The sequence below is a fragment of the Lissotriton helveticus genome, chromosome 3_1 (genome assembly GCF_964261635.1).
Source record: "Lissotriton helveticus chromosome 3_1, aLisHel1.1, whole genome shotgun sequence".
Classification (NCBI taxonomy): domain Eukaryota; kingdom Metazoa; phylum Chordata; class Amphibia; order Caudata; family Salamandridae; genus Lissotriton; species Lissotriton helveticus.
In genome coordinates this window covers 234,387,312-234,401,737 of record NC_136061.1, presented here as the reverse complement: position 1 = coordinate 234,401,737, position 14,426 = coordinate 234,387,312, and the positions used below count along the sequence as shown (strand labels likewise).

At 40.6% G+C, this 14,426-nt stretch overlaps 1 protein-coding gene across 3 annotated transcripts in view; it reads right to left on the bottom strand.

Moving 5' to 3' along the window:
- CAMKK1 (calcium/calmodulin dependent protein kinase kinase 1) overlaps positions 1-14,426 on the bottom strand; it is a 1,207,414-nt gene that overhangs the window by 1,019,775 nt on the left and 173,213 nt on the right. For all 3 annotated transcript variants that reach the window (XM_078679690.1, XM_078679692.1, XM_078679691.1), the window contains exon 2: positions 4,817-4,872. The gene's annotated coding sequence lies outside the window, so the exon portion shown is untranslated. The remainder of the gene's footprint in view (positions 1-4,816; positions 4,873-14,426) is intronic.

The window sequence follows — 14,426 nt, the reverse complement described above, 5'->3', positions numbered from 1 at the left end:
ACTGGAATGGACAGATATTTTCAGAGACACTAGGAGGTTTTGGCTTTGGGCTGTATTGGCAGGGACAATGGTGAGCCGAGGAATGGCCATTGGAATACAAGTAGGGTAGCTGCAGTATTGCATTTTTGGAATTGGTTTTCCTTGGTGGTAGCAGTGACATTATGGGGAGACCAGTTGTCTCATAGTAAAAGTTCTCTTTTGCATTGATAATATTTCAGTGGGACAAGTGCTCAACAGGCAGTCAGCCAGGGACGCACATGTTTTGAAGTTGATATGGGTCTTTGTGTAAGGGTGCATGAAATTTGACATTGTTTTTAGAGCCAGACATGTGCCCGGTGTGAACAATGACATTGCTGATGCTTTGTCTCGTTCACAGTGGGAGAGATTCCTTGGGCTGGCCATGGAGCCGGACACAGTCAGGACCTAGATGCCTCAGGACCTTTGGACAATAGGAGACAGAGGATGCTCCAGTTGGTAGTGGAGGCGCTAGCGGTTTCAACAAGGACAGCTTATGCACAGGCTTGGTTGGTATTCTTAGCGGGTGGAAGTCAGAAGAGGAAGCAGGACTGGGCTAGGATTGAAGAGTGGTGCAATTTATCATGTCACTTATAAAAAACAAAAGTCCAGGGTTACCATTGCAGGGAAATCAGCGGGTATAGCCTTTATGTGAAGCTTTGGTGGGGTAATGCCCCTATGAATGGTAAGCTGAGGAGATGAATTCTGGAAGGTCGGGCCAGGGAAGCTGGATGGTTTGGTCTGAAGAGGGGGCCTTTGACTCTGGGTATATTGTATGAGCTGACCTGGGTTTTGCCCTGCATTTCCAAGGGAAGGAGGAGACTGTGTTATTTTCAGGATTGATGACCTGGATGTTCTTTGGTGCATTCCAGGTATCTGAGCTCTTAGGGGATAGGGGGAGCTGTGGAGTACTCTGAAAGGAGGTTTTGCAGTATGAAGAAGGGCTACAGGTTTGGCTACACAGGCCCAAGACAATTCAGAGGACGCCGGAGCATATTGCTCCCGGTTTACTCATGAGTACGTTTTACCCGGTCTGCAAGGGGTCAGTTCTTAGGTCACAGAATGTCTTTCAGCATGGGGATGGGAGATCTTTTAGCAATACTGCAAAAGTCCCGGAACTGTACATGTGCGTCCTTATCCTAGATATAATGGAAGCAGTGTTTAATAAAAATAAGTAAAATATTTTTTTTAAAAGCAATACTGCACAAGGTTCTGGAGCTCTTGGGCCTGGATGACCGAGGTTTTGAGACACATTCTTTCCGTATAGGCATGGCAGAGGAGAGTAGGTGGGGTTGGCGTCGGTAAAGGATTATGGGTCTGGGAAGATGGTCTTTAAATTGTTTTAATTGCTATGTTGGAGGGGGTATTTTGAGTAACGGTGCTGGTTTGTCAACGCTTGTTTCTGTTTATGCAGGTAGAGTTCCCAGGCCGGAGGCCATCGATCTGGATATATGGATGGTGGGCCATTCTTTCATAAAGTAGACCGAGAGACATGTGAGGAACAGCTTTCAAGGAGCAACTTTGGGCTTTGATATGGAAAGTTAGTCCGTTAGCTAACAGAGGAAAGGGTCATGCATTGGAGGGAGCTTCTCCCATGTCTGAATAGGCTGTTGGTAGGAGGCAAATGTCCTGATATCTTGTTGTCACACTTAGAAGAACATTATTTGTTAGTGGAGATAGGGTTGGCATCGATAAAGCCGATGAAGGGGAACTTAAAGGAGATTCGGAGGCAGTGGTCTGGTTGCCATGTGTTATGGACGGAGTTTGTTCCCAGGAGGGTCTTGCGTGGGGCCCTTAGGCCGGCAGCAATAGACATGTCCAGGAGAAAGCTCAACAGTGAAATGTGTTTATTTTGTAGGGAGGTTGGTCAGGGTAGAGTTGAGCATTTGGATCTGCATTATGATGATGTGGAATGTTTCCGGAGGTATAGAGTACACTTGTCCTTCATGGACATGGAATAGTACTTGCTGCAGTTGAAGTTAATGGGGCTAACATTTTGAACATCCGTTAGTTAAGCGTCCTAAAGTGGGGGGGGGCAGAATAAGTGGTGTCAGGGCCCTCCCCTTTTTTCTGGGTGGCAGTTGGCGCGAATTTACCATGGTTTACCTTGCTTTATTGTTGACAGCAGCAATTCATGCATAAAGGGAACAGGTAGACAAGTTCATGCCTGGAGGAAACAGGAACTTAAAGGTTAAATAGAAAGTTTAGTTTGTTAGAGGTTATTATTTGTAGGAAAGGTCTCTGTTGCAGTTGGTCAGCTCTGGAGTAAGGACACATTTACAGAATTCAATCAAACAATCAGGGTTGATAAAGCGCAACTACTCACCCATGAGGGTCTCAAGGCACTGGGGAGCAGAGGGGCGGCTCCGTTGAGTGCTTGGGTCACCTGAAAAACCAGGTCTTGAGGTCCTTCCTGAACTGGAATTAAGTTGTTGTGGGGGGGAAGGATATTTAGGGGAGGGAATAGCTTAACATTAGTGAACAACCTTGTATGGTGAGGTTTGTAGTTTTGTAAGATTAAGGCCCAGGTTATTTTTTGCGAAGTGCACCAGTTTCAACACAGCAGCCTTTTGCACACAAACCTGGTGTCAGTGGTTTGGTGCTGTTCCCACTCTTCCCCAATATGAACCATAAGCATCATGCTGGAAAAATAAGGCACAAAATACTAAGAAGAAATAGGCATATCTCATTAATGTATCTTTATTACTTGACCCAACTTATCATTTAATTGTCAACGCTTGAATGAAGCAGTGTGTCTGGGGAGTAATGAGACAGAATATCGAGGCCCAAAAATTCGAACTACATGAATATCGAGTTAAAAATATCGTGGAGTAGAAATATTGAGTGCAAGAATATCGTTGTCAAGAATATCGTAGATAAGTAATATCGAATTAAAAAATATATAAGTCGTTAATATCGTTTACAAAAATATAGTTGTTTAAAATATCGATTATTTAATTAGTGTTATGTGTTTTAATATATATTTTAAATGTATGTGATGTATTCTTTTGTATAAGAATTGTTTATGTTGTTAAATATGTGTTACATTTTTAGTAGTTATCAATTTTATGTTAATTACATTTTGCATTTTTTAGTCCCGTAGCGGGTTGTGGGTTTATAGGGGAATAGGGTGGGAAGTAATTTATTTATAATAAGTTAATGATTATTTTTCTATTTATTAATATTTATTTGATTGAGGTTTTATAGTGTTAACTGTGGGAAGTAATTTATTATTAATTATTAATTGGTTAATTAATATTAATTAATTGGTAATTAATTATGGTTATTATGTGGGGTTTTTAGGTGTGAGTTGTGGGGATTGTAGGGGTAAAGAGTGAAAGTAATTTATTTGTAATTAATTAATAATCATTTGTTAATTAATATTAATTAATTAATTGAAAATTCAATATGGAATTTGTGTGATTAATTTTAGGTGTGAGTTCTGGGGTTTATAGGCGTAAAGGGTAGGAAGTAATTTTTTATTTATTACCCAACACTTTTCCTATTGTTGCACTCACTGGAATGGGAATAGTAATTTTTACCCCTCCGTTATCCAACCCTTTCCCTACTGTTTAATGTTTTAATTTATAATAGAAAGTTTTTTTTAATATATATATATTTATAAATTTTATATAATTTTAAAATAAAATAAATTAAATGAATAGTTAACTAATAGGATGAAAGTAAATATATATAGATATATATATATATATATATATATAATATATATATATATATATGTGTGTTCAATTTTTTTTAATTAAGTTTATTTGTTATCTTTGTTAAAATGTATATTAAATCTATTTTGTTCAAATTAATTTTGTTATTGGATATATATATATATATATTTATGTATATATATATATATATATATATATATATATCTATATATCTACACACACACACATCGATATTTTGTACAACTATATTTTTGACGTCAATATTTCCCCCCCCCCCCCACATTTTTAGTATAGGGAGTCGATATTTTTGCATTCTATATTTTGACCCAGATATTTTTTTCATCTATATTTTTGAAGTCGATATTCTGCCACTGAACCCTACCATGCCCCAATGTCCCTCCAACTGTAATAAAACTACCAGTGACTAATTCAAGAATTTAATTCGGATTCAGCCAATAAGCGATACACAGATAACAGTGCTCTTATTTAAAGAACAGAAATATTACTTTAAACTAGTTCCCACAGCATACTTTAGGGCTGTTCTTTCTAAATAATTCTAGAAAGTGGTTTCGTTGTCTTCTACAACCTGGAGTGCAACATCAGAAGCCTGAACTGAGATCTGAAGCACTTGTTGTGCTTTGTAGCACCAATCAATCACAAGCAACCACAATCTTTCCAGATTGATTACACATTAAAAACTTCAGCCCCAATTTAGCAACCTAAACAATTCACATTGTTTATTTTGAGATCAGTCAAGCATTTAGTAATTTTTTGTGAAAGGCTCTGATGCTTGAATTTCCTCGAGGCTAACCACAGAGTGCCTTGAATGGCACTCTCAAGTCGTCTGTCAAAAGATTATACGAGAAGTGAGGACTGAATTACAGTAGGAATTGGATGCTTCCAATTCCCAGAACTGAAGACAAGACCAATTCATTTGAAAGACAACACAAAATTATATATATATATATATTTCTCAATAGCGTTGCATTTTTCCCTTCCCTCTTGAAATAACTATGTTTAGCCAATGATATAATTTAATAGGTCACAGTAGCTAATGTTTGGCCTGCGGCCAGGTATCATTTATACAGAAAATAACCAAAGCAAAAAGGTAAATGGTTTACCTCTGTCTCAGCATATCCACAACGTGAAGGACAGGTTGATCATTCCTCAAATTGGTCTGTGAGGGAAAGAGGAAATCATTGTTTGAAAAACAAATGGTGACTGAACATATTGTTTGTTCAAGCAACAAACTTCAATAAGAGTAAAGCTGCGGATGACACATAAGGAAACCCGAGCTGATTCAAATAAATATTTAACCTAGGATCAATCAATCGTGCGTTTGAGCATCTGTGGCTTACATGAAATTTCATATTACATAACTGTAATATTAATGATTTTTGTAATTCAATACTAAAAGAACATCAAACAGGAATGCTGCCTTCGTGAAAAAGTGAAAGCTGCATTTAAGGGATAGCAATTTTATCAAATTAAGGCATTTTGGTAAAGTGCACTAGCGTGCCCCTGTAAATGTGTTATATTAATTTTAAAATAATCTAGCAAGCCTTATAAATATGATTTATTGGTCTAACGTAAATACAGACATTAATACTCAGCTACAAATTGTCTACTGTACAGAATTATAAAGAGTTTACAAAACACACACATACAAATATTTTTATTCAATTAGGAGGTAAGTAATGTTCCAGTGATGTAGTGAAAACACTGATAAAAACAATGGTTTTGACACATCGGTTTTAATCAAAGATGATCTTTTAATGATAAGTTTACAGCATTATGTAGGTGTACTTTTCCACAATCACAAAGAGTTTTTTAATTAATTAGCTATATTTAAAATATGAACCATATTACCACAAAGGCCATGTCACAGTAAACCATGATGTATGAGAAGTACTGTGTGTAAGACATTCATACTATGCCAACCCACAGGAACAAACATTACCTTTCACACACATCAGATCATTTGATGGATATTCAGAGGTCATGAAACTGAAAATCAGTGAGCGGGATTGACTTAATAAAATGTAATAAATGCCAGTGCGCAGAATATCTGGGCGAGAGAAAGAAGGTATTGCATATCTGGAAGACATGACATTTAGCTACCATTTTTGACCTTAACAAGTGTGCAAAAATGGCTCTGGGCTGCACTTACACAGCAGAAGCATTTACTGCAAAATCCCATGATTCCTTTCGAAACAAGCAGTGGCAAAGTCAATAGGTCTCGGTGATGCAAGAGCTATTGGCCTTTTTAATAGTAATGTATTTTAGCCATGTGGGCCAAGAGCACACAATGTAAGCAGGGAGGCAGGAATTTATCCTCATTTTCCACTTTTATTTTCTGTTTTGTACAAAGCGCGTTAAGGCAGCTGTAAAGACCTCTGCTAATGCTCGAGAAAACTTTGTCAATGGCAAAGAATGTCAGCCCTTCGCTTTTGCTATTAAGTGCTGCTTGAAAATGTTCTACTGTAGTATAACCAATACCTTTCTCATAGCCTGAGTGTTTACAGAAATATTTATTTTCATATTGTTTTCATACTGCCAACCTATTTTTGATCACAAGGCCATTTTATTATATATGCTACATATTCTCTTAAATAGTTTAGTTGAAAGCAGATGTCGTAGTTTCTGCAATTTCACTCACCATTGTTAAATGTTCTGCTTAAACTAAGTCAAAAAAGTAATTCAGTAATAAGGAAACACCCTTCTTGCACTTTGTTTGGGACGTTCATAATAACCATTACATAGTTTGTCTCTTAAATTGTATGACTTTTTTTTAGAGTGAGAACAGGATAGACAGGGACAGTTAACCATTTATCCTGGTAAGTAAATGCACATGCTTACTAAGGATCATTCTTATTTTATGAAGGTCATGGTTGTATTGAATAATCAAATGTTTCTATTTTCTTTATTGCCAACATTTGGGGTTGCTTCATTCTAATGCAGTCCCGCTCTAATGCAGCTTTGTTCTTCATTGGGATGGGGCAGGTGGAAGGGGGGGAAGAGGCAACAGGAGATGGAGGACGGAGCAAGTGAAAACACGGGCAGTCGTGTGAAATGCTTAAACACAAAGAAAAAAGAAGCTCCTAAAACAGGAGCAATGGATGGACGCATGTACTTGGATCATGATCTGGGGAGGGCTAAACACAAGAAGAGGCATGACGCATGTATGCCATGGATAAAAGCAGACAAAGGACATGAAAGCGACAATGGAGTGAGCAAATGGCAAGCCTATGGGCGGGCTGAAGCCCACAGATTGTAAACAACATGTCTCTTTGAGACAGCACATGCACTATCTAGCCGAGATTTAAAAATAACGAGCGTTCTCATAGGAGAGTATGCATTTAAAGTGACCAAACTCTAAGAGCAGTTTGGCTTCTTAACCATAAATGACCTTGCATAGCTGAAAATGCCTCTATGTCTGCTGAGATGGTAAATAATCAGTTACAAACGCTACAGCTGCGGTTGCAAAATGTAGTAAAGTGAAGTGGTTCCCGACTTCATGAAAAATAAATGTCTGTATCTCTGAAACCCTTTCCCCTTTGGAACTCTTGTCATTTTCCACGTAAAAGCTGCAGAAGCATGGCTTTGTGCTATGAACAAGGCTACTGACAGTACACTGTTTTCCTTAATTTTACAAATATATTATACATATCATTTAAAAACATCAACCAGTGTTAGCAAAGAAAAAGGTCCGGCCTATCTAATCTTAAAAAATGTAACCACCTAATTGTTGCCATCTGATAGTTGTGATAAATATTTTAAATAAGAAAAAAAAAATCACATATAATTTTGATAACAATTGATAGCATTGTATTAGTGTTTCCTAGCAAGCAGGTATACTTAAGAAAAAAGAATAGAAACATTTTCTTAGTTTTAATGCACATCACAGGAAAATAGAATGTTAATGGCACAAATAAAATGTAATGCTGGCTTTATTACATTTTGAGGACATGGTTTAAGCAAACAAGGATGACTGGAAAAAACATTAAAGGATAACGAATGGAAAGACAAAGGGCCTTATCACGGGTTTAGCAGTCCCATGGACCGCCATATCGGCGGTGGCGGTCTGAGCTTGGTGAACTCGGCGGTACGACTGCCGTATTACGAGTTATGAGTTGGGCGGATCGGCTTTGCGAAGACCACCGCTGGACCATTGAGACTGCCAGCAGACCACCGATTGCTGGGTTCGCAATTGGGGAAAGGCAGTCAACATGCGGCGGTACAGGGTAACTGCACCGCCATGCATAATAAGAGTTGCCTGTTCCACGTGTGGACCATGGCGGTACGACCGCCTGCTTCAAGGTGGCGGTGACAAAGGATTTGGAGTGCGTACTCCCCCCTTTCTTCTACTATCAGGCAGATTCCAACGTGGATCTCTTCCTCCTGGTCCCGCCTTCACCGCAGGCTGTTCACCCCATGGTTTACGACGCTGTATGCTGTGATCTTCAGGTGAGTCCTTTTCATACTATATACCCATTGCCAGGACTGCCCACAAATGGACCTAACCCTAGTAATGGGTATATAGTATTGTCCCACATATTTCATGCATATGTGAGCATCTGCCACATATCTAGTCGGAATGCACACACAAGCACTGATATATTTGGTAATAGTACTTGCCACTGCTGCAAGAACTCCATTGCCACACCACTGGCCTGTAGTCGACTCGTAATACCGCAGTCTTGGGACCATCAGCTGCTGCTGGTGCGAGCGGCCACGGTCTGACAGCAGTAGGGCTGCCAAACTCATAATAAGGCCCAAAGGCCTTTTTCAAAGTAAGGTATTTGCCTACCAGCCCTGGCACTGAAGTGCAATTATTTAAAGACGGATGTGAAGTTGCAATCTAGCAATATGGCATGACAATGCACAAGAGCCATTGGTTGAAGTGTGTTATCTCATGATCCCATACTGTATGCTCTTGTGCGAGGAAGCAAAATGTGACTAACAGTTGAACCAACCAGTGGGTAAAGAGGGATGGCCTAAAGGTCTATGTATGTATATATGTAAGCATTTTTAATTTATGGATTTTTTTGATTGCACAAGACTGGCTAGACCGGACTTAAAAAGGAGAAAGAATCTTGCTGAACGATGATGAGTTGAGTTAGTAACCATGATCAAAGGATGTGACGATTATTGGCATAGGATCGAACTGTTTAAGTGCAGAACAAGTTTCTTGTTAATGTTGCTCTTTAACACCATTGATCTTTGACCGAGTCACAGATCGCCTAGCATTAGTTAGAAGTCAGGATCCACATATGTCATAAATCAACTATGCAGAGGTACATATTAAATCTCTACGTTATGCTGATGATATGCTTCTCTTTATATCAGATCCCAAACAGACCAATCCTATAACATTTAAAATGTGAGATGACAGTGGAAATATTTCTGGATATCAGATTTAATAGGTGAAGTGAGAGGTATTCTGATTACACTCCTATGTCATAAAACTCTCTGAGCCAATTGGATCTTGAGATGGTATCAGGATGGTAAACAAATATTATTATTATGGCTTTTATGTGAACGTGACATACAGAAGCTGTGGTCTAAAAATGTAGCTAGACAAATTACTACAATGGATGGGGACTGCCGTCATGGAAGAAGAATGGGATTGTCTTTGTGGGGTCGATAAATACTCTTAAGATGTGATTTTTCCAGGGCCGGACTGGCCATAGCAGGCACCGGGCAATTCCCCGGTGCGCCGCACGGGTGGGGGCCGGTTTTGGGTCCCTGGGGGCCGTTTTTGGTACAGGGCCATTTTTGCCGCATAGCTGCAAAATCGGCCCTGTACCAAAATCGTCCGAAAACCGGCCCCGGCAAAGTGCTCGGCGGCACCTCCAACCCCCCGAGTGGGGAGGGGGGCCAGCGGAGCACTTTGACAGGGCCGGTTGTGGTTTCCAATCCGGCCCTGGATTTTTCCCAGATTTATATATGAATGTAGCACTCTCTTATTGTTCTTAAGGATATTAGGAAAAGGTATGTAGAATATTACACATTGCTGGGACCAAGAAGATTGGGTAAAATATTTCCAAGAATAGATTATTTATGGATGATAAAACAATTTATGTTTCGGACTGTCAATAATTGATAACTGTCATAATGCTTCTACTCTGAGAACATTCAATTTTTGGGTAAGAGGCCAGTCAGGATCAAAGTCTTGTTGATCTCCAAGTGGACAATGAGACAAGTGCTCCAGTCCCATTCAGCGATTTTCATCAATGGTGAATAATGTGGGAGTGAAACATGTTTTTCCGGCAACATTAGGTACTCATGAAGTGTAACAGAAACATGGAGAGTTTTAAAGAAAACTATATGGTGCATAGTGAGGCATGCTTTTAAATTGCTATTAAATTGGTAATGAATGTCTTAGGTTGATTAATTCACAGGCTTTCAACACACTTCTAGTCAGGTCCGACAATGCATTATTAGAATTTATGAAATAGAAATTCGAGATTAGGCATAAAAATAGGCTAAATATTTAACGTGATTATTAACTCAACTTTTGATCTGAAAAAGGTAACTGAAACGACTAATGATACTTCAAGTTCCTGTATAGTCAACTGAGCCCATGTCCGGGCTGCCAAAATGACCAGTAAAATTATTTCTCAGAATGGTTCAACTGTAAATAGTTTGTCACATTTTATGGAAAAATGGACAAGAGACCTTAATGAGACTTAGGTGACAAGCAGCGGGAGCACATGTGTGAGTCGATATTTAATAATGGTTTAGATCTCAACCGCTGAATCATCCAACTAAGGGGTTATTTTGAACGTATTGAACTCCAGTCAATAGGGAAGTATGCATTAATTGAGACAGATGCTGGATGTGTGGTAAAACCACAGGAACCCTCTTACATATGTTATTGGAATGCATTAGATTCTCATCTTTTTGCAGAGATATTATCAGGCGAATTTGATAACTGGTAAACGTGTTCCTCTATCACTAGTTATTGTATTATATACAGGATAACTTGAACCTATAATTTAGTCAGAAACAAAACTTTTCTCCATTTTGTTGGTAGAGAAGAAACAGAATACCTATATCTGGAAGCAAGGAAGATGCGATGGTTGAAGAAATTTAGTTAATTTGCCATAATTGTCCAAATATCAGGTAAAGATTCAGAGAAGATCGAATTAAAGAAAATATGAAGACATATGGTTGGTGTTTAATGACATGTATGATTCTTGATTTGATGATTGGGTGTGTTTTTATGTTGTGTCCCATTGTCGGTCTATTTTTTTATGAGTATCTTTTTACATTTGTTACGGGCAAGTATAATGTGACTTAATTCATTATTTCAGTGTAAGCTATAATCACTTAGTCATTTTACGTTTACAGCTGAACACATGGTTTCTTGTATTTATGTTTAATGACATTTATTTTAAAAAATAAGTACAAAAGGATTGTGACCAGAAACCGCAACGTAAAAAGGTATACTTTTTTTGTGCAGTAGTTGCACATGGTAAATATGTTACATCGATAATTAAAGGCAGAGTGTCATCATCGAGCCATTAATTACCGCTGGAGTTGCTATTTTTTTTTTAACTATCACGATATAAAGTGGCAAGCAAGTGGGTCCCAGTAGTTTCGTTTTACTAGTGTTTACCGGAGTACTGCTGGTGCGCCACTGGTTGGAGGTTAGGCTATTGTTGGGCCATGTAGGAAATGGTTTGAGATAGTACCCCAAAACCAGCACAAAGAAGGTCAGTGACCTTTAATCTACCGGGGTACACTGACTCCCACCCCCCACTGCACAACTGCAGGAGGGTCAAACGCCTGGGTTTCCACCACCGATTTGACTCATGGCTCCCTCCCCTGACACTTGTTGGTGTGCGCAAAAGCTCTCAGTACCCAGTCACACTTGAAAAGACTCAAACAAGCCAGCTACATGGGCAGATATCAGCAGGGCTGGATTTAGTGCTGGTAGTGCCCAGTGTGACAATACTTGTAGGTGGCCCCCAATGACCTCCTTCTCCACTGATTTCCTCACTACCAACCTTTAACAGTAACCCTGAAGTCTCCATAACCACACCCACTCACATGTATTTCTGCATGCAGCTCTTTGGTGACAGCTAATAGCTCAATGTTTGCGACAATGTTAAGACTAACTTATAATCTGCAACTAACAAAAGGCTCTCTCTGACAAAAACAGTAACCCCCTAAACCATTTACGTTATATGCACGTTGTGATCCGCATGGTACAACCGCTTTGCAGCAAAAACACTCTGCGCTACCTTATGATGAGTCAAAACTTCACTTAGACAAAATCCCATCTCTCTCCAGCAGCTCCTTTAATTACCAGAGTTGTCTTGACATTTTCATTAAACAGGTGCTTTTAATCCCATATTATATATGAGGAAATAGCGCCACCCTGAATTCAGCGCTCATTGCGATGGCACCGGTTGCACAGCCCTAGAGCCGGCCCTAGATATGAGCATCTGCGTAGCTTACATTCTGCTATTTTCCTAGCACTGTTCAGGCCCTCCTCAAGTGTTGTATTGCAAATGGATCTATGAAGTGCCCCGCTAATGTGCTCCCTGGACCGGCAGCCAGCAGACCTTCTCTGTATGGGATACGAACAGGGCTCGAGTCGGGGTACCTAGCGGGTGGACGGCGTCCCCCACTTATTTTACCGGGTGGACGCCATCCCCCCTGCCCGAAAGCTGGCCGCATTGAGGGCTTCACCAACCTGAAGGAGCTGTATGGAAAGATTGCCTAGGCTTTCAAGATTCCCCTCTCGGAGGTGCGTATACTTTTACCACTAAGTAGGGTGGGTCACGGATTACACTGGGAAGGAGCATGGCAGCTGCCATGGGGCACATGGTGGTAGCTGGTGTACTAGGCTCCAAGAAGGCCCCTTAGGAAAGAGTGAACTGTGGCCAATGGCCAGCGCCTGATCTGGTGAATGTACTGTAGATTTTGGGGGAAGCTGAATTGTAGCTGAATTGTAACCGTGTAACCTTGCCGGGTCAATTCACAGAGCTTTTCATAGAATCGCTCTCAAAAACACACAGCGAATGACGCTAAATTCCACAGTGTGTTAACGTGGCCCCCACAAGTGTAGCAGGTCCCCTGTAATAAGAGGTGACTACCTTTCGTGATGTCACTTCCTGTCGTGATGTCACTTCATGTGACACCACCTAACATGGAGCTTCCCCCATACTTTTTTTAGGACTTGTGCCCTGGATAAGAACCACGCAGATGAGTTGTACACAGCAGCTGCGCAACACAAGTGACTGCTGTGGGGTACACGGCTGTGAGCCGTATCACTGATTTTCAGTCTTGTGGGCAGCGCCTGCCCACTGAAGAGTGAACAGTGAGATATCTCCAGCAGCAGATAGATTTGTCTACCATGGGCACTGCCAGTTCTGCCCTTTCCTTGCGGAGGTCTAGACGATAATGGGTTGGCGCGGACAAGTGGCGCCCTGTGGATGCGATCTGTCTCTGTACTATCGTCATTGAAACCCGTCGGCCGCCGTACTTCGCCGCAAATCAGGACCGACTAGGGCACAGCAGATCAGCCATTCAACTGGAATGACCAGAGATGACACCATTACGATACTGGCATTTCAAAGGACTTCTGCAAACATGCCATGCTGCCAGTGCGCATCCAGGAGACCGGCACCAAGCAAAACAAATGAATCACTCCAGACGCGAGTTTTATGTGTCTGTCTGAGTTTTATGCCTCTGTTCTTAGGGCTGCAAGGCGAGAGCGCGCACACATTTCAAGTCAGATTTTCCCTGCATCTGGCTTTCTTCAAACTCATTCGGAAGAGTTCAGATCCTAGTGATGAGCTGAAATAAAACACTAGCGCGCCACTCGGGGGAAAAAGCAAAATAAACAAATTACATTGGTAAACAATAAATGTACCCTTATAACTTAGATGACTGCGACCAACTGCTGCGAATCTAATATGTTTGGTATTATTTAGAAGACTGTATCGTACATAAGAGCCAGCCCCCAGTATTTCCAGACTGAGACAGAAAATAGGCCCAAACACCTTAGGAAAGGTGGCTCCATGGAAGTCATTTAGAGGTCGCAGCTGTGAGCCCTGGCTTGCCCTTTCCTACTGCTAGCACTGCCTTTGCGACCTCTTGCCTCCTAGGTGGCAAATTGAATGCCAGGAACACAAAGGTAAAAGACACACAATTGTTTTGCATTCTATACATCAATTGTTCTTTTTGCATTTGTCACCATGAGTGGCACAGGTATGCCTAGATGTGGGTCCCGTGCTCTCCATGCCACTGGAGTCAAGCTATCCTGGCTGATGAGGGCTGAAAGCCTGAAACCGTCCTAGGATGCTTGTTTCCAGTCCAGGGAGGACCTGGCCTCGCAATTCGGGCTGGACTGTTCCCATGGGGCACTGGGTCTAAACTGATTTGCATATGGGTGGGTCCAAACTGGAATGGCATGGTGAGCAACAAAAACATGGATTTTGGCCCAGATCTCTGTACAGGGGTGAATGTATGACATTGTTCTGCATTCTGTCCATCAATTGTTCTATTTGCAGGAACTATCTTATTTTTTATTACAAAAATATTGAATACATAATATATATTATTCACTCGTAGTGTAATAAAAATGGAGTACAATAAGTTGGGGTATGCCCTTCAATGGAAGCTGAGTTAAGTAAAAAACGCTTTAAAATGTATGTTGTGTGCATGCTTATGGTTGAGAGTGTGTTTATGTGTGAGAATGAATTTGTGTGTACG